We start from the raw sequence: 26438 nt of genomic DNA, 5'->3' as shown, positions 1-26438 counted from the left end.
TTTAGGGTATAAAACATGAGATTATTGGGTACATAAATAGTAAAATGGTTACTCTAGTGAAGTATATTAACATATCCATCATCTCACATAATTACCCTTTCACTGTGACAAAAGCAGCTATACTCTACTCATTTAGCAGAAATCCCTAATAGAGTACAATTTTTTAAAACCATAATCCTCATGTTGTACATTAGGTCTCTGGGCTTGTTCATCCTACATTTTTGCTACTTTTGTTTTTTGTTTTTTGTTTTTGAGATGGAGTCTTGCTCTGCAGCCGAGGCTGGAGTGCAGTGGTGCAATCTTGGCTAACTGCAACCCCTGCCTCCCAGGTTCAAGTGATTCTCCTGCCTCAGCCTCTCCAGTAGCTGGGATTACAGGCTCACACCACTATGCCTGGCTACGTTTTGTATTTTTAGTAGAGACTGGGTTTCACCACGTTGGCCAGGCTGGTCTCGAATTCCTGACCTCAAGTGATCTGCCCACCTCAATCTCTCACAGTGCTGAGATTACAGGCATGAGCCACCACACCGCAAATCTGCTACTTTTTACCCTCTAACCTACATCTCCTCATTTCTATTCCACTCCTCTCCTGCCTCTAGCAGCCACTGTTTTATTCTCTACCTCTGTATATCTGTATATTTCAATTTTTTTAAAGATTCCACATAAAAGTGAGAGCCTTCAACATTTTTCTTTCTGTGTCTGGATTATTTCACCTAGCATAACATTTTCCAGGTTTATTAATGTCTGGCAAATGGCAGGATCTTCTTTTTCAAAGCTGAATAATATTTCAGTGTGTACATATACATATATAAACAGTTTATGCATTCATTGATGGAGTCAGATTGTGTCCAGTTCTTGGCTATTAGAAAAACGCTGCCATGAATATAGGAGGGCAGATGTCTTTAGGAGGTGGTAATTTCTTTTCCTTTGATTATATACGCAGAAGAGGAATTGCTGGGTCATGTGGTAGTTAGTTACAGTGATAGTTTAGGAACCTCCATACTGTTTTCTATAAATCTTCCATAAAGATTTCTTTATAGAAAATCTACATTTCTAGCAACTATGTACAAGGGTTTCTTTTTCTTCACACATTCTCCAACACTTATCTTTTGACTGGTAATAGCTACCTTAACGAATGGTGAGGTGTCACCCCACAGTAGTTTTCGTTTGCATTTCCCTGATAATTGATGATGTTGAGCACCTTTTCATACACCTGTTCGCCATTTTTGTTTTCTGAGGAAAAATGTCTATTTATGTCCTTTGCCCATTTTTAAATCAAGTTACTTGTCTTTCTACTACTAAGTTGCATGAGTTTTGGATATTAACCCTTTATCAAATACATGGTTTGCAAGCACTTTTCTTTTCCAGTCCATAGACTGCTGTTTTCATTTTGTTGATTGTTTCCTTTGCTGTGCAGAAAATTAAGTTTGATGAAGTCTCATTTATTGACTTTTGCTTTTGTAGCTTGACCTTTTGGTGTAGTATCCAAAAAAACATTGTCAAGGCCAATGTCAAGGAAATTTTCTCTTATATTCTCTTTTGGGAATTTTATAATTTCAGATCTTACATTTAGTTTTTAAATCTATTTTGAGATCTTTTTTCTTTTTAGACACAAGATCTTGTTACGTTGTGCAGCCTGGAGTGCAATGCCTATTCACAGGTGCAATCATACTGCACTATATCCTGAAACTCCTTGGTTTAAGCAATTCTCCTGCCTCAGCCTCTTGTGTGTTCCACCACATCCACTTTTTGAGCTGATTTTTGTGTATGGTGTAAGACAAGGGTCCAATTTCATCATTTGACATGCAGATATTCTACTTTTTAATTTTTATAACACCTCTGATAACTACTTGATACGGTAAATATTTGTTAATTTATGTTCACTTTCTTTTCACTCCACTAGAGTGTCAACTCTTCATAGGCAGGTACTTAGTCTTTACAGTTTGCTGCTATATTCTCAGTGCCTAAACCGTTGCTTGGAACATAAGGTTGAAATAGCTATTCTTAACTTCATTTAATATAATATGCTCCTTTATTTGATGCACCATTAAGAAAGCAAAATTTCGACCATTGTGCAATCTTTGCACGTAAGAAATCTTGTGTCCTCTAAATCTACATATCTTTTAAAAGCTAGATTTTAAATTAAACTATAAAATCCCACTAATTAGTAGATGCACCCTAGCTTCAGAGTTGTTAAAATGAAAAAAAAAAAATGTGTCTTAGAATCAACATAATAAACTTAAGGACCACCTTTCAGTTCTCATCCCCAACAACATCAACAACCATTTGTTAATTACTGGCTTTCATAATTGCCCTAAGAATTTTCAATCTTTATAACTATTCCTGCTTTCCAGAAGAGAATACTGAATCTTACAATATCAAAGACATTTTCTCAAGTTCAAAGCACAAATCTGGGATTTAGAGTCCCTGGCCATCACGTCCATGTGATGGGAGTCTGGCAACAGGGTATACCCTTAGCAATATAAACTTGCCATTAATTAAATAATTATAATTATTTTGTGATCATCTCCTTAAGATCTATCAAAAGCATAAGCACAATATTATTATCATACCAAGAATTAACAATAATCCCTTTATGTCATATGATATTCAATCAAATTTTAAATCTTGGATTTAAAACTTTTAAAATAACAACTTTGAGATGTAATTTACATTACATAAAATTCATACTTTTAAAGCATATAATCTGATGATTTTTAAAGTATATTTGTGTAGCCATCACCCCTACCTAATGCCAAAGCATTTTTATCACCTCTGTAAGGAACACCTCATACCTGTTAGCAGTCACTCCCTTTTTACCCACAAACTTCCCAGTCCTAGGCAACCATTAATCAATTTTTTTCTTTCTATGGATTTGCCTAATCTGGACATTTCATATAAATGGAGTCATGAAATGTCTGATCTTTTATGTCTACATTCTTTTACTACCATGTTTTCATGGTTCATCTGTGTTGTACAATGTGTAATTACTTCATTCTTTTTTGTGGTTGAATATTACTCCATCGTATGGATGTACTACATTTTATTTATACGTTCCTCAGTTGATAGACATTTGTGTTGTTTCTACTTTTGGGCTATTATGAATCATGCTGCCATGAACATTTATGCACAAGTTTTGCGTGGATGTATGTTCTCAATTTTCTTGGGTATATATGTAGGAATGGAATTGCTGGGTCATATGATAAGTCTATGTTTAACTTTTTGAGAAACTGCCATACTGTTTTCACAGTTGTAGCATCATTTTAAATTCTTGACAGCAATGTATGAAGATTCCAATTTCTTAACATTCTCACCAACACTTGTTATTTTTTTTTATTATTATTATTACCACTCTAGGGAGTTTGAGGTAGTCTTATTGTGGTTCCATTAATTTTTAAAGTATTGGTTTCTAAGTCTGCAAACTGTTTATAATTGACCCTTGTGATTGTGATCTCCGAAAACTTAGCCATAAGTACCCTTGTGATTGTGATCTCCGAAAACTTAGCCATAAGTACACACCCACTTCTATTAAATCCCCAGGGCTCAATCTGATGCCCTGGGGATTGATGGATTTTAACAATACTCCTGTGAAGTAAGTTGATAAGAAAATCATCATCGCCAAGAGGTATAAGCTGAGAGAGACTGCCAGCCAAAAGTAAATCATCTTATTCGTATTTCAGTATTTTATTACCACGTCACTCTGCCCATAGATAAGGAATGGGGGAAATAAGAGACAGAGAAAAGACTCACTGAATTATATACTCCATTAGAATATCTAAATCTAAAGCAGAACTTGCACCTACAATATGTCTTTTTATGATTTGTCCATTCTCTTTTAAAGGCAGGAAGGTGACAATAAAAAGACTGTATCATGTAAAGTGACATGTTTTATTTTTCATATTTGTTCCCCAAAGAGGTAGCATTGCAAAGAAATGGCACCTCTCTAAAAGCCAAAGCACTTCCATCATTCATGAGCTCTCTGTGGTGCTGGCAGAAAAGCAGATATTTCAGTTCTCAAAAATCAAGACACAACTTAACTTTTATCAGAGCCTTGATATAAATTGTGCATGTGCATGTATATATACAGATCTGTTTTATATTAGATACCTCAGCCATAAGAAATCGTTCCCTACTGCTGTATGTCAATCAGAATAAAACTGTAATGTTTAGATGAGGGTTCTTTTATGATAAAACCGTGGACAGAAGCAAAAGGACAATGAAGTACCATGCCTCCCCCACAGAAGCCCAAATTCCAGTCTGGTAAATATCTGTTGCATAATTTATCTGTCTAATGCCCACTCCCAGAAAAAAGGAAACAAAAGACCTTTTACATTGTTAAATAAAAACACTTAAATGTATATTTTATCAAGATATTCCTAAATACTTTTAATTTTTCAAGTTGATCTACTCTTATGCCTATATATTGACTGCACTTCTCAAACCAATCAATTATTTGTATACTTACTTTCATGAATATTCATTGTATTAGTTAACTCATTGAATATATATTGACCATTTACTATGTGCAAGGCACCAGGCAAGGCTAATCTTCTCTTGTTGGTCTAGCAATTGACAGCACTGCGAAAGTCCTTGCTATCTGTGTTGACCTTCCCCAGATAACTACATCATTCAATTCACCTACTTCACATTTGTTTAAATGACACTTCACAGTTGAGGAAGCACCCAGTCTAAAATTTAGCTTTCTACCATACCCCACCTCAGATAATCTCCTTGGCTTGTCTTTAAAATAGTTATCTTCCAATCTCTTATGTAATGTACTTAAAATAAATAAGTTACACTATTATGTAAGATCTATGAGGGTAGAGATGTCTGTTTTCTCCCTCCAACCCTCCACCCTGCCCCCAACACACTATACTATTTCTAGGGCCTGAACAGCCTCCTGTACATAGTTAGTGCCCAATAAATATCTGTCAAATAAATAAACGCATAGAAATCGCCACTACTACAGGTTTTCCCAGTTTTTGACTTCCCTGAGGCCTCTGACATTTTTAAAAGCACACACTTACTAGTCTCTTTTCATTCTAGATAATTTCCCCATATTTGTTTTTCCTTTTTTTCAAGTTGCTTATTGGAGTTTGTTCTGCAGCTGCTTCTCTTCTCACTCTACTTGTTCTCCCTCGTAATCTAAGTGACTCTCCCACCTTCATCATGTTGATGAGTCCCATTGCTAAACCCTTCCCTACACCACTGTCTACAGGTCATCTCTATGTTGAGCACCTTAAATGGAATATGCCCCAAAACAGAAATGCTCACCTCCCTGTAAAATGTGTTGTGAATTTATAAGCTTCACCCATACCCAGCCTCCTAAGTTAGCAATGTCAGAGTCCTCAGATTCTCTCCCTGATAATCTTATGAATTCCACCTGTCAAATACCTCTTGACTCTAGCTTCTCCATGTCCACAGTGTCCAGTCCCTTACCATCTTGTCCTAGCCCATTGCAGCCTTCTCTCTGCTAGTATCAGGACCTCTATAGTAGAGGTTCAGGAAGCCTCAGGGACCTACCACACCTATAGCCACACTGGGAGGAAAGAGGCTGAGATAATTCTGGCATAAGATATCGTGGTTTTTGCAGCATTCATGGAGTTGAAGCTTGCTGCATGCATGAAGACTTGCTATATGCTGGATCTATGATCAGACAGAAGTGAAACATAACCACATATGGGCTGGAAAGGGGTGGGGGTGGCAATCATCTCTGAGGCAGCTGGTGAGAAAAGAAAAGCAGCCTCTGACATGGGGAAGCAGCCTGATTCTCCCAGCTGTGTCTCGGTGACCTGGCATTCATCGCTATGTGTGCTGTTCTCAGGTCTCTCAGAATTCTAACATCAGATAGCGTCACTTCTTGAGTGTGAAGAAGTGACACTAAACAAGCAACCACAACAACAAAAAAACAAACTTTGTAACCTTATCTAAGCACAGAGGAAAACAAGGTGACTGTGTAAACCATACAATACCAAACCTCCCCTCTCCCAGCTAATGTGAGTGAGGGATGCTTCTTTGTCAATTACAGACTTGGCCTCATTTCTAGGCTTCCCTTATTCTAAATATGCTTTAAGATACCCAATCATAGTTACCCTCCACTTCCTGAGAGCATCCAATCCGGAGCAAAGCCCTGCTTCCTTGAGGCATCCCCCAAATTACCTAACAGCCATTCAAATCCCATAAACGTCCTTTCTAACACTCTCCGAGATACCCCACAGTTTCTTATGGGCGTACATTCTTCCTTTGCAAGAAAAAGTAACTCAGCTTGCCCAACTCTAGGTTTGTTCCTGGTAGACTTTGGCTGGAGAGTATGGACCTTAATATGGGAACTCTGCCTCACAGTTGATTGAGCCAGTCAAGCCATTTCTTTTTGGCAACATTAGGTGCTAGGGGCAAAGATAAGGCGAGGGACTCAAATTCAGGCTGTGACAGATGCCTGAGGAAAGCTGAATTTTGCAATGTTGAGAATTCTAGTACCAGAGTGAACGTAGGGTCAAAGAAAAGACATCATATGCTACCTCAGATTTTTATGGATCATCAAAATAAACCCTCAGGGTTTCAGACATCTAATGCCTAGAGAGATTCTAAAACTGAAGAGGGAAGCAATTGCTGACTACCTTGGATATTTGGACTGAAATTCTGGCTTTTTTTTTTTTTTTTTTTTTTTTCATTTATTTGCAAAAGATTTCCAGAGTATGCATGGTGCTCTGAGCATTTTTCCAGGAAGTGCAGATTTAACAGCAAACCAAATATACAAGTTTCACCCTTGCCCTGTTGGATTTGCAGTCATGTGTTGCTTAACAACAGGGATATAGTCTGAGAATCTTGTCAGTTGTTAGGTGATTTCATCAGTGTGTGAACATCATAGAATGTAGTTACACAAGCCTAGAGGGTATGGTCTACCACACGCCTAGGCTATACGGCATAGCCTATTGCTCCTAGGCTACAAACTTGTAAAGTATAGGCTGAATATTGTAGGCAATTGTAACACAATGGTAAACATTTGTGTATCTAAACATAGAAAAGATACAGTCAAAACATGATATAAAAGATAAAAAATGGTACACTTGGGCCGGGTGCGGTGGCTCAAGCCTGTAATCCCAGCACTTTGGGAAGCCGAGGCGGGTGGATCACGAGGTCGAGAGATCGAGACCATCCTGGTCAACATGGTGAAACCCCGTCTCTACTAAAAATACAAAAATTAGCTGGGCATGGTGGTGCGTGCCTGTAATCCCAGCTACTCAGGAGGCTGAGGCAGGAGAATTGCCTGAACCCAGGAGGCAGAGGTTGTGGTGAGCCGAGATCGTGCCATTGCACTCCAGCCTGGGTAACAAGAGCGAAACTCCGTCTCAAAAAAAAAAAAAAAAAAAAAAATGGTACACTTGTATAACAGGGCACTTAGCATGAATGAAGCTTGCAAGACTGTAAGTTGTAAGTTGCTCTGGGTAAGTCAGTGAGTGAGTAGTAAGTGTGAAGGACTGTATACTTTATGAACACTAGACATTTAGGCTATCCTAAATGTATAAAAATATTTTTCTTCCTTCAACAGTAGGTTGAAAGAAAAAAAAACAAAAACAAAAACACAGTGCCTTCTTCTGGACTACCTCATGAAGGACCCTCCTGAGGCTCTTTTCAAGGAAGTTTCGCTCTTTTCAGAAATGTGGCCATGTTGATTTGCTTCATTTGTTTCATGATAGATTTGTTTGTAAACAGATAATGTGCCATGAGCATTCCTCTATTAATGAAAACACTCTGGAGTTGGGGTCCATGTTTTTAAACTTTTTAAAAAGCTCAGTGAGGGCTGCAAAAGCTGCTGCTAAACCCTTTACTCTGAATCTTCTTGGGGGTTCTTTTTTCTTCTCTTGCAGTTTCCTTGTCTCTTGCCTCTTCTTCAGTTATAGGTTTCTGTTCCAGTTCCAACAACTCCCCATTAGCTAATTCCTCAGTAGCCACCAGTAGGAGTGCCTCAATATCATCCTCATCCACACCCATCTCAACGACAGCCTCACTGATTTTGCAATATTCTCATCTTTGCGAACTACTTTGAAGCTGTTGATCAATCTCTTCAGTGTCTCCTTCCAGATGCCATTCATACACTAATTGGTGACATTACCCCTATTCCAAGCAAGGTTCTTAGTGTAGCTATAGATGCTTCCAGAATTGCATCAGTGTCTTTCTCAGTTTCACCCATAGGCCGGGTAAAGGTCATCCTCAGGGAGTAGGCCTTATAAGCAGCTATAACTTCTCGATGCATTCGTTGGATCAAAGTGGTGGTGATTGCAGGAAGAAACGCCACTTTAATATTGGAATGAAGATTGCCAGTGAAAGGAGAATATGTGGGAACATTATCAATAATAAGCAAAATCTTGAAAGGTATGTTATTCTCCAAAGAGTTCTCCATTTCACTGGCATAGCCATTCAGGGGGACATCTTGGAAGAGGAGCTGGGTCATCCATGACTTCTTATTGCTCCTGTAGTACACTGGAAGTGTGCATTTATTGATATGTTTGAAGGCCCTGGGTTCCCACTGTGCCATATCACAAAAGATTTCAATTTGAAGCCTGCAACACTGCCTCCAAGCAAAACTGTTATCCTGTCCTTCAAAGACTTGAAAGCTGGCGATAACTTGGCTTCCTTATGGATGAAAATCCTTTCAGGCATCAATTGGCAGAATAGGAAGGTTTCCATGATATTGATTTGCTCTGGCAAGTAATTTTCCTCTACCATCAGCACATCCAGAGTTTCCAAAAGTTCTTAGCTGCCTTCACATCAGTACTCGCAGACTCACCACTCATTTTCACATGATGCAATGGATAATAGTACTTGAATTGTTTAAACCACCCAGAGTTGGCAGCAAATTCAACATTGTAGTCAGGTCCAGCATTTTCTTTCAACATCACAAACTTTTTGCTTTGGCCATGATTTTCATGGTGCTGAGGATATGCTTCTTTGTCTGTTCTTCAGTCCAGATCATTATTAGTTTCTTCATATCTCATATAGCCCTTCTTAAATTTTTGTTGGTTTCATTGGCTTCAATTTGAAGCCTGAAACATTGCCTATAAGCAAGACAGTTCCTTCAACACATGCCTCCAAGCAAGTAGACCCTTCAACAGCTTGTGTCTTTGTTCTTGTTCCTTAAGATTGCAGCAATACTATTCACAATAGCAAAAACATGGAAGCAACCTACATGCCCATCAACAGGTAGACTAAATAAAGAAACTACGATACATATATGCCATGGAATATTATGCAGCCAGAAAAAAGAATAAAATTATGTCTTTTGCAGCAACATGGATACAATATCCTTATTCTAAATAAATTAAATCAAGAACAGAAAAGCAAATACTTCATGTTCTCACTTATAAGTGGGAGCTAAATGTTGAGCACATAAGGACACAAAGATTAGAAAAACAGACATTAAGAACTACAAGGAAAGAGACTGAGAGAAGGTCAAGGGAAGAAAAACTTACTATTGGGTACTACGCTCACTACTGGGTGACTGGATCATTTGTATACCATAACCCAGCAACTTGCAATTTACCCATTAAAATCACTTTTAATTTTGTGTCCAGGCTGGTCACTCACTGTGGTCCCTTGCCAGCAATATTAGCAGTGGATTTTGTACCCTTAGAAGCTAGGATAAGCAAAACAACATGAGATTTTAAATGAAGTACAGAGAGAAAATTATACCATTAGGAGACTTGGTAAACATGAGATGTATGAGGCTGCTGCCCTGGGAACATGGCATACTGTTTTACGGTATACTTTTTTATATAAATAGAAGTATACTGTACATAATTGTATGTGATAGACTTTCATGTGATTGGCAACATAATAGGTTTGTTTACACTAGCATCACCACAAACATGTGAGTAATGCATTGCGCTGTGACATTAAGACAGACAGCTATGCTGTCACTAGGCTATAGAAATTTTTCAGCTCCACCAGCTCCATTGGACCACCATCAGATATACAGTCCATCACTGACTAAAACATCATTATGCAGCCCATGACTGTATATTATAACGGCATAAAAGGCAAAGCGAATAAACGACTAAGTCTAATAAAAGGAAAATATCAGAAGGTAATAAGTAATATGAAGACTGTTAAATCAGGGAATGTTAGAGAGTATCTTTTTTTTTTTTTTTTGAAACGGAGTTTTGCTGTTGTTACCCAGGCTGGAGTGCAATGGCACGATCTCGGCTCACCGCAACCTCTGCCTCCTGGGTTCAAGCAATCCTCCTGCCTCAGCCTCCCGAGTAGCTGGGACTACAGGCGTGCACCAACACGCCCGGCTAATTTTTGTATTTTTAGTAGAGATGGGGTTTCACCTTGTTGACCAAGATGGTCTCGATCTCTTGACCTCGTGATCTACCCGCCTCGGCCTCCCAAAGTGCTGGGATTATAGGCGTGAGCCACCATGCCCGGCCAGAGAGTATCTTTAGAGTTCCTGCGATTGGGTGATATCAGTGAAGGCTTATCTCAGGAGGTGAATTTAAGCAGCTATCTGAATATTGAGAGTCAGCCGACCATGGATCAGAGGGCATTCTGAACACAGTGACCATCTAGAGCAAAGGCTGTAAAAACTATGAGAATTTTCTCAGTTTATTTTGTAGAAAAATGCTGGTCCTAGTTCAGGAGAGAGACAAGGCATAAGACTATTTGAAGTATGTAGACTTCCTACCTGTCATCGGATAAACAAAATAAGCATTATGTGGACTAACTGATTTTTTTTTCTTTTTATTTTTTAATTTTTGAGTCAAACCTCACTCTGTCGCCAGGCTGTAGTGCAATGGCGTGATCTCGGCTCACTGTAACCTCCACCTCCCAGGTTCAAGTGATTCTCCAGGCTTAGCCTCCTAAGTAACTGGGACTACAGGTGTGCACCACCATACCCAGCTATTTTTTATATTTCTAGTAGAGACGGGGTTTTACCATGTTGGCCAGGATGGTCTCAATCTCCTGACCTCATGATCCGCCTGCCTCAGCCTCCCAAAGCGCTGGGATTACAGGCGTGAGTGATTTCATGTTGTACTGTGGTGTTCTGCTTCCACCTACTTCTGGATCATGAACTTTTGAGTTTAGCAGGGCTCTTCTTCTGGTTCCTGAGACCATACTAAAGTGACAAATATTTCATTCCTCTTTATCATGGTAACATTTTGAGTTCTCAAATGTAGTAGATTGTGCCTTCTCACTTCTTGAAGCTGCCAGCCACCTATTTCTTCAGGAAATCTCCCTTGACATAAATGCATATGAGGCATAATTTCTTTCTTCTAGGATTAAATGTTAATATTAAACAATATGTCATGTCTATATACAAAAAAATTAGCTGCATGTAAATATTTTAAACAGGTGTGCTCTGTCGCCCCCAAGTAGGATACAAACTTCCAAAGGTCAGGATTCAGAAATTGTCATGCTTTAGAACCACACATGAGAGATTTATTTAGCACAATAACTCTCATGTGGGGGTTGGTAAATTGTTTTAAAAATAGCAGTCAAATAGTAATCTTAGTTACTAACAAACATTTATTGAGATCCATACTATATTCTCTATACATTTTCGAAGTACTTTCTCATTTATTCCTTCTCGTTATCCTTTGAGGTTAACGAAGGCACCGTTTTCTGACTATTTAGAGACATTGTCCAATTTATATTGTGGCCAAGCAGTATTGCAAAAGAAAATAAGCCGCTTAGGTTTTAGATCAGGTGATAGCTGGAGAAGTTTGAGGTTTTTTTAAAACGCAGGCTACAGGAGAGGAAGGAGGAATGGAGGGTGGGAGATTGCCCATAGTTTAAGAAGAGCAGCAGAGACAAGGACAGTCAATATGCGACCAAGTAGCTTAGCAGGCGTCCCAGACTAAACCTTGGTCTGAACCTGGGGTGAACTGATCAAAGGGGGCGTTTCCTGCATGGATCCATCACCTATGAGTGCGAGTGAGTGCCAGAGCAGACGCCGAGGGAAGACTGTCTTCCCGGTTCCATGACCTACGCAGGATTTTCTCTGGGCATGAACCTCAGGGAAAATGAAACTGAGAGGAAAAGGAGGCTGACAGGTAGCAAGAAAGCTAAAGAAGAGTTGAGGCAAACCGCTTACCTGATCTGAGGATGGGGAGTGGATGCGTGGGCTGCTCTGATGAGCCTAGGTCGTAGGTAGGTCTCCTCACGGTGGGAGCACAAAGAGAACAGGGACGGGGTTTGGTCTCCCGCAGGAGTCCCCCATCCCGCTTTCCGGCGCCAACAAGCGCTCTGAATGAAGGGACCGCCCGCTCCCCGCAACAGGCTGTGTGTGAGCAGCACGGCTGTTTATTCCCCTGGAGTGGGTGGGCTGAGGCCGGAAAGAGGGTCAGCGGCGGATGGAGGCATACGAGTTGGTTTTACAGGTTTGGGGTGGGCGGTGGAAAGTTATAGAAGTTACAGTTGGCAGTTTTTGGTAAGCTGGGTGGGGCTCGTGGGGTTCCTTACAAAGTCCAATGGCCTTGTCAATTGAGACCGGAATAACAGTACAATAGTCTCAGGTTAGTCAGGTGGTCTACCGTCCTTCCGGACCGTCCGGACCGTCCCGACCTTCCGGACCGTCCGGACCTTCCGGACCATCCGGACCTTCCGCTTTCCAGTTACCTCAGGTTTTCTAATTCCGGAAGGCCGTCCTGAGGTGTACGTGCTGGTCGCAGGGATCGCCCTGCTGTTCACCGTGCGGCCAGACCAGGTAATATTATTGTGATTTTTATTTATTGACGAAAAAAAAAAAAAAAAAACAAAAACAGAGGCACAAAATGACAAAGCAATTTGTCCAAAGTCACACTGCTGGCGAATGGTGAGAGCAACATCCAAACCTGGGTTTTCTGCCTCCAGTTCTAAGTTCCTAGCCACTAGTCTAAAGGCATTGTATTTCCCGCTGCTACCTGATAGACCTTTCTGTGAAATGAAAAGGTTCTGTATCTGTGCTGCGCAATACGGTAGCTACTAGCCATGCTCCAAAATATAGTTAGTAAAATATGGAAAGTAAATTTGTAGTATCATTTAATTATAGTTAATTAAAATTAACATTTTATATAGCACATTTTATATAACGTTTTATGTGGCGCGCACCTGTAGTCCCCGCTACTCGAGAGGCTGAGGCGGAAGGATCACTTGAACCCGGGAGGCGGAGGTTGCAGTGAGTTGAGACTGCGCCACTGCACTCCAGCCTGGTGACAGAGCAAGACTCCGTCTCAGAAAAAAAAAAAAAAAAAAAAAAAAAAAAAAAAAAAAAAAAAAAAAAAAATCACATTTTACATAGCTGCGTATGACGAGTAGATACAATTATTGGGAGCACAGGAGACCTTTACCTCTAACCCTCTCAACAGCCCTACAAGGTAAATATTACATCTACTTTACAGATGAGGGAACTGAGATTTAGAGATGGCCAATTATTGCTTAATCAATAGGTGGTAATTGCTGGACTAATACATAGGTCTCTCTGACTGAACAAACAAGCTCTTGGGTGTAAAGCAAGCTGCCTTACAAACGTGGACTTTGTTGAATAAATGAGTAGCCTCTGAAGTTGGGCAGACCCATGTTCAAGACTTGACTCTGGCACTTACTAGCTGCATTAATCCGTGCAGGCTGCCATAACAAAATACCTAGAACTGAGTAATTTATAAACAATAGGAATTTATTGCTCGTAGTTCAGAAGGCTGGGAAGTCTAAGATCAAGGTGCCAGAAGATGCCGTCTCTGGGGAAGGCTTGCTTTCTGCTTCAAAATGGTCCCTTGCGTCCTCACATGGCAGTAGGGCAGAAGGGCAGAAAGGGACTGACAGACTTCCTCAAGCCCTTTCACAAGGGCATTAATCCTATTCATGAGACTACAGCCCTCATGATCTCATCAATTCCCAAAGTCCTCACCTTTTAAAGCAATTGCATTGGGGTTTAAGTTTCAACTTAAATATGGGAGGGACCCAAACGTTCAAACCACAGCACTAACCTTGGGATCTTGGGCAAGTCTCTGATCCTTTTCTTCCTTGGACTGTGTTTGGCTGCAAAGGACTGACTAACCAACCCAAAGCAGCTGAAATCACAGACTAACCAACCCAAAGCAGCAAAGAGAGTTTATCTGTTCTCATGCAACAGGAAGCCCGGAGGTTAAGTGGGCTTAGTGGTGGCAAGGGGCTCAGGCAGCCTCCCTACATTCTTGAGGCATTTTGCTGTGATCCTAATGTCTCAACTTCATACTTCAAGGCCCCAAAACAGGAAAGGGGGTAGTGGCATCTTCTGAGGCATTGTTCTTTTCTTTCAAGAAGGAAAAGCTTACTGAAACCTCCCTACTTTTAAGTCACATACCAACCTGTGATATTGTAATATAATAAGAATTATGTATTTGATCTTTGTCCCCAGTTCCTGGCATAGAGCTCTTAAAACTCTTGGAATTTGTTGAGTGATCAGGGTGAGACGACTGTTTCTGTTATTCATAATAGGCCCCTTTCAACCGTATCTGAGTTTATGTTCATGAGGCGACTGGTGGCTGGAAGTCCCTAGGTCACTTTGGTATGGGGACTGGTTGCCAGAGGAAACAACCATGTGATTAACCTCTGGGGAGGGGAGGAGGCTGGGGATTAAGCCAATCACTAATGGCCAATGATTTAATCAATCATGCCTATTTAATGGAACCGCCATAAAAATCCTAAACAAAGGAGTTTGGAGCGTTTCCGAGTTGGCGAATGCCTCCACGTGCTGGGAGGGTGGCTCATTCCAACTTCACAGGGCAAAAAAGCTCCTGTGCTTGGGACCTTTCCAGACTTTGCACTAAAACCTCCTCATCTGGCTGTTCAATTGTGTCATAATGAATTGGTAATAGTAAGTAAAGTGTTTGCCTGAGTTCTATGAGCCATTACATTATAGTAAATTATAAACCTAAGGAAGGGGTTGTGAGAACACCCAATTTGTAGCCAAGTCAGACAGAAGAGGTTAACATGGAGACTCATTACCAGTGATTGGCATCTGAAGTGGGACAGTCTTGGGGCACTGACTTCTTAAGCAGTTTGGTTTACACTAACTCCAGGTATTTAGTGTCAAAATTGAAATGAATTGTTGAACACCCAGCTGATATCTGGATAGTTGGAGAACTGCTTATTGGAATGAGGAAAATCCTCACATATTTTGTGTCAGAAATATTCTTGGGTAGAAACAGACTACTGGAGTAGTAGTACTACCTCTTAGACAACCACTGGAAATGGGAATGGTATAGTTAGTATTCACTTGGCCCAATGATTCCCCCTTAAGCCTGGGTGCACTGCTGTCCCATTTCTGAGATAAATTAGGTTTCCGTTAGCAGGGATGAATGTGGCTGTGGAGGGAAAACAATGTTATTTGCCCTCACTCTTCAAGTTTCAATGTCCTCATCTGTGAAATGGGAAATTAATAATAATATCTCTCTGTAGAGCTGCAGGTGTTCAATAAAATTGTACCTGTAAATTTCTGAGCATGAGAGGCACATAACACAGTACTTAATGCATTTTAAAAATGCAATAATCAAAAAGACAAAAATTGGAGAACATGTCCAGATTTCATTTCATGTTTTCCTAAAGCACTGACGTCTAGAAAAAGATTAATGAAGTCCCTGAGGAATTTAAAAATAGTCGAGAGTTTCTGTCTAGGATTCAGATGTCCCTTGCTTAAAATATAAATAAAATACTATTTTTAAAGACAAGTTGCAAGTTTCATTCTGCAGACAACCCGAGTTTACTTCTGGCTCCTTGTTCTCCCTCTTGTTATTCCCCTTGCTGAGGGCTGGTCACACTCCACGATGTCTTTCCAAATATTTCTCATTTCAAGTCCCCAATTATCATCCTGTCTTTTTCATTAATCTTCCTACAGCCAATCTGGGCCATTGGAATTCTTTTCTACTTTAGCACTATTTAAAATATTTAAGATATAGTGAAAAAGGAAGCTAAGAATACAGCACTTGAAACAAGACAGAATTTTTTTTGTCTCTGTAAAGTTTGGAGGTAGGTGCTCCAATGCTCATAAGGAGGTTTTGTCATCCTCAACACATAGCTTCTGTCTCTGGGTCACCATCACCCAGTGGGTGGGAAGAGGAACAAGAACAGGAAGGGTAGCCACCCAGACTTTAAGGGTATTATGTGGATCGAACACACAACGCTTCTGGTCCCATTCCAGGAGTCATTCACATCACATTGATCACATGGCCACACCTAGTTGCAAGGGAGGGTAGGAAGTGTAGAATTCAGCTGGGTGACTACTTGCCCAGCAAAGACTTTGGAAGGAGAGAATAGATATTAGGGAATAGTAAACAGATAACTAAGAGTGTGCTGCATCCAAGCAGAAGGTATGAGAGCTGGTCATATGGGATTAATTTTCGATCACATTATAATGTTCCAATTAAGGCTGAAAATGACTCATTATTCACTTGGATATATAAAAGGTAGAGTAGTGAAATGGACAGTTCAGCTCCATTCCCAATATACACACATGACTTTCTAACATATATGCACGTGGTTAACCTGTGACCTAGTGATGCTGTAGGTTTTGTGAGCACGGAGACCACATCATAGACTTTGTGTACCCATTAAAACACCCAATATATATTAGTACGCAGACTTCAATCACTGCAACTGAGGAGGGAGCATCTCCCTTTATTGTTCATCTCTCCTTATTAACAACTCCTGAAAGGAGAGAGAGAGAGAGCTACTCTTCTTCTCTGGGCCTGTTTTCCATAGTGGGCCGGCTCGTTTTATAAGCATTGTTGAATATCTATGTGTAAATTCTCTGTTGCTCTTCTCTGCTACTCTTCTCTGCATCTGATCAGACTGAATTATTCTTTGATTTGGTCATCTTTCTTTCAGGGAAGGCATAAGGCAACACTTAGAACTTCCAGATCAAAACCCATGAGCTGCTACAGTTTTTTTTCCAGAGCTCTGCATTGAAGGTAGGCAAGCATTTGTTGGATACTAATTTTAAAACAGCATTTTCCGGCCGGGCGCGGTGGCTCAAGCCTGTAATCCCAACACTTTGGGAGGCCGAGGCGGGTGGATCACAAGGTCGAGAGATCGAGACCAACCTGGTCAACATGGTGAAACCCCGTCTCTACTAAAAATACAAAAAATTAGCTGGGCATGGTGGCGCGTGCCTATAATCCCAGCTACTCAGGAGGCTGAGGCAGGAGAATTGCCTGAACCCAGGAGGCGGAGGTTGCGGTGAGCCGAGATCGTGCCATTGCACTCCAGCCTGGGTAACAAGAGCGAAACTCCGTCTCAAAAAAAAAAAAAAAAAACAAAAAAACAAACAAACAAACAAAAAAAACAGCATTTTCCCCTATCTATGTATTATTTCTACATGCTCCTGGCCCTTGGATGTAAAATCTGGGGAAGAGGAGAAATAACTGGTAGGATGCCAAAGCCTACCCTGATCCTCAAATAAGTAGATGTTGAATTGAAAATGGCTTTATCTTGAACCTCTTTTTTATAATTGTATTTGCTGAAACATAGATTTCATTTTACCGCTCTCAACTTGTATACCTAGGCTGGGCCACTTAGTGAGATCCCATGTCTACCAAAAAAAAAAAAAAAAAAAAAAAAGCCACTAGTGGTGGCGTGTGCCTGTTTTAGGTACTTGTTAGGCTGAGGCGGGAGGATTGCTTTAGCCCAGGAATTTGAGGCTGCAATGAGCTGTGATTGTGCATCTGCACTCCAGCCTGGGTAACAGAGATCCTGCTTCCAGAAAAAAAATATATACCTGCCCTGTTTTTCATGAGAAATTCTCTATTAACATGAACAGCCTAGTTTTACAAATATGTTTTAGTCTTTACTCACATAACAATCACTCTTAACAATTCAACTAAGTTCAACCCAACCCAGTGACAATCAGTTTAATTAAACTAAGCCTATTACTTGCTTACCCTGCTTCAGTCTCTGGGCTGGTATTTGGAGGCAAAGAGACAAATTAGTCACAACCCTGTGTTCACATTCCAGCAGGGCAGATGCTAAAGCAGGTGTTTACAATGACGATGTGCCACGGAATAGAGAGCGGGAAGCTCACAAGTTGTTAGGTTCTCAGTCCTTTCTCTTTTGTTCCCATCTCTACATCTTAGTTCTAATGTGTTTCATTCTGGGGGCAGGGAATCAGGCTAGATTGCTTATAGGTAAGTAGCTCCAATCTTGTCATATCATATTTTTAAAAGCCAATATACTCTTAAGAATCAAATGGATCATTTGTACTTTTAAACACAAATCAAGCTGTAGAACTATTGAAAGCATGCACTGTATGGCTTATATCACTTACTGGCCTCTTCCAAAATGGAGAACAATGGAGACTAGAGAGAAAAAGTCTAGTTACAAAATCATATTTACTTGGGAACCCAGTCCCCAAAAAGGAATTTTCCCTGAGCTTTTAACAGTATGATGCATTATTGATTTTGGTATCATAGAGGCCTTTTCTAGTAGGGCCTACCTCACAGGACTCAACTAATATTTATTGCTCAGTAAATGGACTGACTTTTTCTCCATTTTCATAAACCTTTAATGAAAAGAGAAACACAGTATATAAAGAACACGGGCCTAAGTAACACAGGTATAGCTTTATGTAAATTTTAATATTTACCTATCAAAATCAAGGTCAGCATTTACTTTTTGTTATTTCCAGAAATAAGAAAAAAATGTTATCCATAATCTTTTGATTTTTTGTAATAAAAGCAAAAAATATTGAAAGTTTAGTTTGCTCCTCGGTATTTTTCCCCTTCTAGGGGCCACACTAACTTGCCATCTTGACAGCACTTTGAAGACAGACTTATTACTTTGCCAACCAAAACATAATTCATGTCTTAACCTTGTTTTGTGACAGCATAGCTTTCTGTCAACAAAGAGGTCTGTTTCTCCAAGAACACAGAGACTAGTCCTATATTTGATTTTCTGCAATGTCAGTATATTCACTTTTTTTTTTTTTTTTTTTTTTTTTGAGACAGAGTCTCACTCTGTTGCTCAGGCTAGAGTACAATGGTGTGATCTCAAGTTCAAGCAATTCTCCTGCTTCAGCCTCCCGAGTAGCTGGGATTGTAGGCATGTGCTACCACACTCAGCTAATTGTTTTGTATGTTTAGTAGAGACCGGGTTTGACCATGTAGGTCAGGCTGGTCTTGGAACTCTCTGACCTCGTGATCCACCCACCTTGGCCTCCCAAAGTGTTGGAATTACAGGCGTGAGCCACTGCATCTAGCCTATATTCACTTATGTATGCTATGCAATATCTATCTCTAATATATTAACTTCATGAAAAATATAGGGATGACTATAACAGATGTGAAGAAATGTTAAAATAAGAAAAGATACAGTTGAAAGCTAGTTTGTACTGTTCTCTGTTGTTCTACCTCTCCCTCCATCCCCAAATATAACAAAACACTAAGCTGAAGTGGGTGTCTGTCCTTCTTGATCATGTTTTAATGATGTTACTACAATTATGTGGATTTGTAGAATTATGTTTTAAAATAAAAATTTAGTCTAGGCGTGGTGGTTTATACCTATAATCCCAGCACTTCGGGAGGCTGAGGCAGGGGAATTACCTAAGGTCAGGAGTTTAAGACCTGCCTGGCTGACATGGTGAAACACCATCTTTACTAAAAATACAAAAATTAGCTGAGTGTGGTGGTGCATGACTGTAATCCCAGCTATTCAGGAAGCTGAGGCAGAAGAATTGCTTGAATCCTGGAGGTGGAAGCTGCAGTGAGCAGAGATCATGCCACTGCAGTCTAGCCTGGGCAACAGAGGAGACTGTTTCAAAAAAAGAAAAATAATATTTCCTAGAGATATGAATATGAAGTTAGGTTTAAAGTCACTGGACGTATGTGCTCATAAGAAGTTGATTTCATAATAGTTGATGGTATGTGTTCTTAATTTTTATAGATTTACTTTTTTTAAGTTCAGTTTGTTTGAATTACTAACCAGGGAAACTTCACCTTCTCAATTTTAAATTTTGTACTTTCCAAAAAGTAGACATTGATATTCTTGGCTTCCACTTGGGAGGTTAGCACTCTTCTAGTTGTTTATGAATCTACCCCTGCTGAAGATAAAGAAAAAAAAAATAAAAGAATGGAATTCTAAGGCAATCAATTTAATTCTATAATCAATATTTCTTGTATTTGTTCTTCTTAAAACCTTAAGTCCACTTTACCAGAATATATTATCATCAGATTTCTCCATGCAAAGCAGTCATGCACTCAGTTAAGTAGATAAGAGTGCTGCTGCCTATTTGTGGGAACGTTTCTCTGGTGCATTACTAATAAGTCAGAAGGAGAGCCAAAGTAGTTCTTGTATAGTAGTGTACCAAATGTGAAGTTTATTTCTCTTTAACAGCTCCTTTCTGTCTGGAGCTGGGGCATCCACAGATAGAGTCTGGTCTATATAAGGTCTCCTTCATGAGGTCAAGTCTAATAATAGGTCCAGTCACTCTAGAGAAGCAGCAAGATGAGCCCCTTAATGGAGAAACCAAAGCCTCATAAATATCAACTGAAACTTTATTTTGTCTGTGCCACAAGAGGTTCTTGTGGCAATCTGTGGACAGTTAGGTCTGATGATAAAGGATCATGACCAGATTTTCTAAGGGGACATGTCTTAATGTGACGGAAACCTCGGACAAGATAATTCGAATTGTGTAAGGAGAGAGAAGACATGAACTCTTCCAGAAACAGACAATGACAATGGCTATGTCTATGTGACATCATTAACAAGAATACAAAGGAATAGTGTAATCCTAGGCTTACTTTAATGGATCCACTAGAAAAGTTGCTGCCATCTGTCATTTCTAAGCAGGGAAAACTGCAGCTATATTCAGAGAAATACCTTAGGACATGGGCTCCTAAGCCTTTTTGAATATCAGGTTTCCTGAGGAGCTTTAAAATAAATAAATTACTTTAAAAAATACAGTGTAGTGAGCTGAATTATAGACCCCCAAAGACAAGCATGCCCTAATCCTACGAGTGTTGTACCTTAGGGTCTTTGCAGAAGTGATTTAATTAAGGATTTTGAGATGGAGAGATTAGCCTGTATTATTTGATGGATCCGAGGTAATCTCATTACAAGGGTCCTTATAAAAGCAAGGCTGGAGTGTGAGTGTCACAGCAGAGGACAACAAGACGGAAGCAGAGGTCCCAGTGTTTCGGGATCAGGAGCTGAGGAATGGACAGCCTCTAGAAACTGGAAAAGGCAAGGCAACAGATGCTCCAGAGCCTTGAGAAGAAATAGAATCCCAACTATTCATTTTTAAACAATAAATTTGCCAGGTGCAGTGGCTTACTCCTGTAATTGCAGCGCTTTGGGAGGCCGAGAAAGGCGGATTACTTGAGATCAGAAGTTAGAGATGACTTGGCCAATGTGGTGAAATTCTGTTTCTACTGAAAATACAAAAATTAGCTGGGTGTGGTGGCTTGTGCCTGTAATCCCAGCTACTCAGGAAGCTGAGGAAGGAGCATCTCTTGAACCTGGAAGGCAGAGGTTGCAGTGAACTGAGATTGTGCTATTGCACTCTAGCTTGGGCGAAAGAGCAAGACTCTGTCTCAAAGAAAAAACAATTACTATGTATATTTGAGGCTTACATGGTGTTATAGGATACATATAGATAGTAAAATGTTACTATAGTGAAGCAAATGTTAACATAGCTATCATTTTACATAGGGACTTTTTTTTATACGAGAGTAGCTAAAATCTACTTATTTTACCTGCTTACTCATTTTATTGTAAAAAATTAAATTTGTATTGCTTTAAGCCACTAAGTCTATGCTGATTTATTACAGCAGCAGTAGGAAACTATACAACATTTTAATTTTTATTTTTGAGACTATATCTGGCTCTGTCACCCAGCTAGAGTGCAGTGATACAATCACAGCTCACTGCAGCCTCAACCTTGTAGGCTCAAGCGATTCTCCTACCTCCTCCCAAGTAGCTGGGATTACAGGCACATACCACCATGCCCAGCTTATTTTTGTATTTTCTTGTAGAGATAGGGCTCTCACTATGTTGCCCAGGCTGATCTCAAACTCCTGGGCTTAAGTAATCCTCCCACCTTGACCTCTCAAAGTTCTGGAGTTACAGGCAAGAGCCATCACACCGGCCTAACATTTTTATTATATTCCATTTCACAAATCATAAAAGTAACAAGTGTTTATTGCTACAATGAGATAAAGCAAAGATATATTTTTAAAAATCCCTCACATAAAAAAAAAAATTCCTCACCTTCTCCATTTGGTAACTTCCCAAACTCCATCTCCATGGAAAAACAATATTAACAACCTGGTGTTTATCCTTTCACATTGTTTTCTTATGTCTGAATGGCTATATACAAACCAATATACAAAGACTTACAGCAGGGTTTCTCAGAATCTTTTTGTTTTGTTTTGTTTTACAAAATAGTCTAATGGTTACAATTCTTTTTTTCTTTATGTCATACATCATGGGCATTCCAGACCAATTTATATAGACCTAGTTTTAGTAGCTGCTCTATAGAACGTATATTTTGCAGTTTTCTTCAGCCATTTTACTCTTAATGGAATTCAGGTTGTTTCCGACCTTTCATCTATAAATGAACCTCTGGTGATTAATTTCTATAAGATCCATGTAAAAAAAGGGGGGATTTCTGGGTCCAGAGGAAAGTGTATGATTTAGCAGATGCTGCCATATTTCTTTCTGTGGTAATGAGCAGTTCCCCTGAGAATCTCTGAAAGCACAACTTGCCAGAGTAAAAAGGCAGCCCGGTGGAGAGAAGAAGGCATAGGTTTGACTGGCTCCTGATTACGATGCTTTGGATGTTGCCAACAAAATTGGGATTATCTAAACGGAGTCCAGCTGGTGAATTCTAAATATATGTATATCTTTTCACTATTAAAAAAACTAAAATATTTTATGAAATGTATGGAGAAAATGTCAAAGGGGAATTATATTAGTATGTACTGTAAAGCTTCTTCAAACTTCTAGCCTGTTTTTGTCTCTTAATATCTCCCACATTGGCCACCTGCCCTGAAATCCCTCTTTTTTATTCTAAGATCTCCAAAGTTTTTTTCACCCTATGCCCATACCCGTAACTGTTTGAATTTATTTATTTTCCCCCTTCTTTCCAGAGTAACTCCCTACCTTTTTCAGTATAAATTAGCAAGCAGGCAAGTACACTCCTATACTTTTCAACTTGCCCATTTCCCTGAAACTGAGTATCAGTTGGCATCAGGAATAGAGTGGGAAAGATAGAATAATACTTTTAGAAGTGTGTGGAGGGGAGTAGGGGAAGGAACCATGAGCTATGAGGAAGTCTGTGAATAGTCACATAAATACATAAAGACTAGTAAAAATATGCTTCAGTTTAAACAAAGTGGCTGAGTTGGTTATGGAAAATTGGTTTTAAAACTTTCTGAAAAATAATTATATAGAACTAAGGTCAGGTGTGGTGGATCATACCTATAATCCCAGCACTTTGGGAGGCTGAGGTGGTGGATTGCTTGAGGCCGGGAGTTCGAGACCATTGGGCCACATGGTGAAACTCCGTCTCTATAAAATACAGAAATTAGCCAGGCATGGTGGTGCATGCCTGTAGTCCCAGCTATTTGGGAGGCTGAGGAGGGAGGATAGCTTGTGCCCAGGAGGTTGAGGCTGCAGTTTGCCGAGATTGTGCCACTGCACTCCAGCCTGGGTGACAGAATGTGAGATCCTGTCTCAGAAAAAAAAGAACTAAAATTCCAGATGATCTCAGCTAAATATAAAAATTACTGGTAATTGAATTGTTGAGTGGGGTGGGAGAGTAGATTATGATGTAAGTCTAGATATTGGTAGAGAAACACGTTGTTTTGTTTAAAATCTAAGGAAAAATACTAGAGTAGCAGATTAATAGTTACAACTTCTTAGCCACCAGAATGGGAAAAATGTAACTCAGTTCATCCAGTTAGAGATGGAAAATACTTCAGCTGGCATAACTTTAAGCTCATCAATCTATTTGGGATGAATTGACATCTTCAAATTGTTTGGGTTTTTATGTAGACAAATATTTTTAAATCTCCAGATGAATATTTGTAATTTATTTCTTATGATTTCTACATTTTCTTTAGCATTTATTCCAGGTGTATTTTTATACATTGCTATGATTTTGAGCATAATTGGCTTTTATATTTCTAACATTTTTATATTTATTTAAAATAGTAGTTGATTTTGCAGATTTATCTATCACTTTTAGTGAAATTCTTAATTATGAGAGATTTTTATGGGCTAATTATATAAAAGTATATCATTTTGTTGATGAAAAATATTGACAATTCTCCTCCTTCCAATATTTATGCCTCTTATTTCTATGTCTTATCTTGTGAACTATCCAGAATATTCTGAAGAATGTTATTTAATATTCATGATGGGCCAATCTTTTCTTTATCTTTTTGAATTTTAATGGAAATGGCTTTGGTGTTTCATCATCAAACATGATGTTGGCTCTTGGCTAAAGAGAGATATATTTATTAAATTAAGAAATTATCCCTTTTTGGCCAAAAATTTAAAGAATTTTAAAATATTAGTCAACATTGAGTGCAGAATTTTAAGCTATTCTTTAAAGCAACCAAAATAGGTTTGAAATATATTTTAATATAACTTGAATGTGTCCAGTTAGATTAAAACTCTTTTGTAAGTAGTACACAGTTTATTTTTTCTATAACACAGAAAATTTATAATAAACTGCAATGTGCAAGTACAACAGAAAGTCTTCACTCCTACTCTTTTATTTAAGCTTAAAAAATAACTCAAATTCATGCTTTTTAATATTATGCTTATTCGATTATTTTTGAATTTCTGTCACAATTTTTTCCCCTGTGTTATAATACATCATAGTTGATTAATGCAGAAAGCTCTGGCAGATATTTTAGTGAGTTGATTTGTATCTCTTAATGTTTGAAATTTATATAGTTGGTTGACAGCCTGGCTAAGGCAATAAAATACTGAGAATTAAGAATACAAGCTCATTCTTAGTTAACATATGTTTTCTGTGTCAGCATCATAAAATTCTACGTTGCAAATTTTGTTCATATGCTGAAGTTTTATTGGAAGTAACAAATTGTTGTCATATGAATTTCTCTGAGTTCAAAAGTGACACTCTAGAAGGTTGGGTGCGGTGGCTTACGCCTGTAATCCCAGAATGTTGGAAGGTCAAGGTGGGCGGATCACAAGATCAGGAGATCAAGACCATCCTGGCTAACAATGGTGAAAGCCTGTCTACTAAAAATACAAGAAAATTCAGTCAGGCATGGTGGCATGTGCCTGTAGTCCCAGTTACTCAGGAGGCTGAGGCAGGAGAATTGGCTGAACCCGGGAGGTGGAGGTTGCAGTGAGCCGAGATCGCACCACTTCACTCTAGCCTAGGCGATAGAACAAGACTCTCTCTCAGAAAAAAAAAAAGACATTCTAAAGACCTCGTTTTCTGTGGAGCAGTATACAAATTTGCCTAAACAGTTTTCTTACAATTAACACTGAAAGGAAATATACCAAAATGTGTTTTCCCTCCCTCCTGTCTCAGCCTAGAGGTACTGTCCTCCTGGCAGTCTCCGTTGACGCTCTCACTGGATGGGCACCCCTCCTATATACTCTTGGTCCCCTCTTCTTCTTCTGTCACACTGTGTAGTGGTGCATGGTAGATCGTCTCCCCCAGGTACTGTCAGTTCTATGAGTGAAGGGACTGCTTTGCGCATGTCCTCCTCATCTGTGGACTCCTCAGCTAACATCTGCATGTAGAATAGATCCATGAATGAATGCATGGATGTTTGGGTGTTATGTAGTGGATGCCCACAAAACATGAACAGCTCAAAATTTGTGTTTCTATTTTCCAAATTCCCTTTAACATATACATTTTATAATGTTTGTTTTCCATTTGAAGGGGAATGTGCGAAGACAAGCATCAGAATAGCAGAATATCTTGAAAAGACTCGTCTTTTCTTTCTTAGATGTAATTTTTATCTCAGTACCAACAGCCATGAGGGAAGTATATTGAGTATATCCTGCTTTCTGCTCTGGTGGGACTGCACTGCCTGGCCCTCTTGTGGTGGGGTAGGATAAAGCCATGTTACTTGTTCTTAAAGAGAGATATAAGAGCTAATAACATATGTCACTTCCAGGTCAAAGTATTGCTGTTGTGAGCCCTACCAGAGCTTGCTTCCCCTTAACCACAGTAACCAAAATATTCCAGATAGTGCTGTCAGCCAGGTCTCGGCGTGAGAACCACTTGAATCAGAGTTCCCTGCCAAATGGAGATGGATGTGGTATGTGAGCGAGCAGTTAACCTTTGTAATGTAAAGTCACTGAGATCTGGGGAGTACCCATTATTGAATAATAAGTTAGCTTTTCCCAACTGATACTCTGTGTGGCAAGCTTTCCTTTCTTATGCCTTTTGCCTAGTTTCTGAGTTCTACAAACTAGTATACTAAGCACAGAAAAATTAA

Source organism: Saimiri boliviensis, chromosome 10 (assembly GCF_048565385.1).
Source record: "Saimiri boliviensis isolate mSaiBol1 chromosome 10, mSaiBol1.pri, whole genome shotgun sequence".
Classification (NCBI taxonomy): domain Eukaryota; kingdom Metazoa; phylum Chordata; class Mammalia; order Primates; family Cebidae; genus Saimiri; species Saimiri boliviensis.
Note: the sequence above shows the minus strand (reverse complement) of the source record.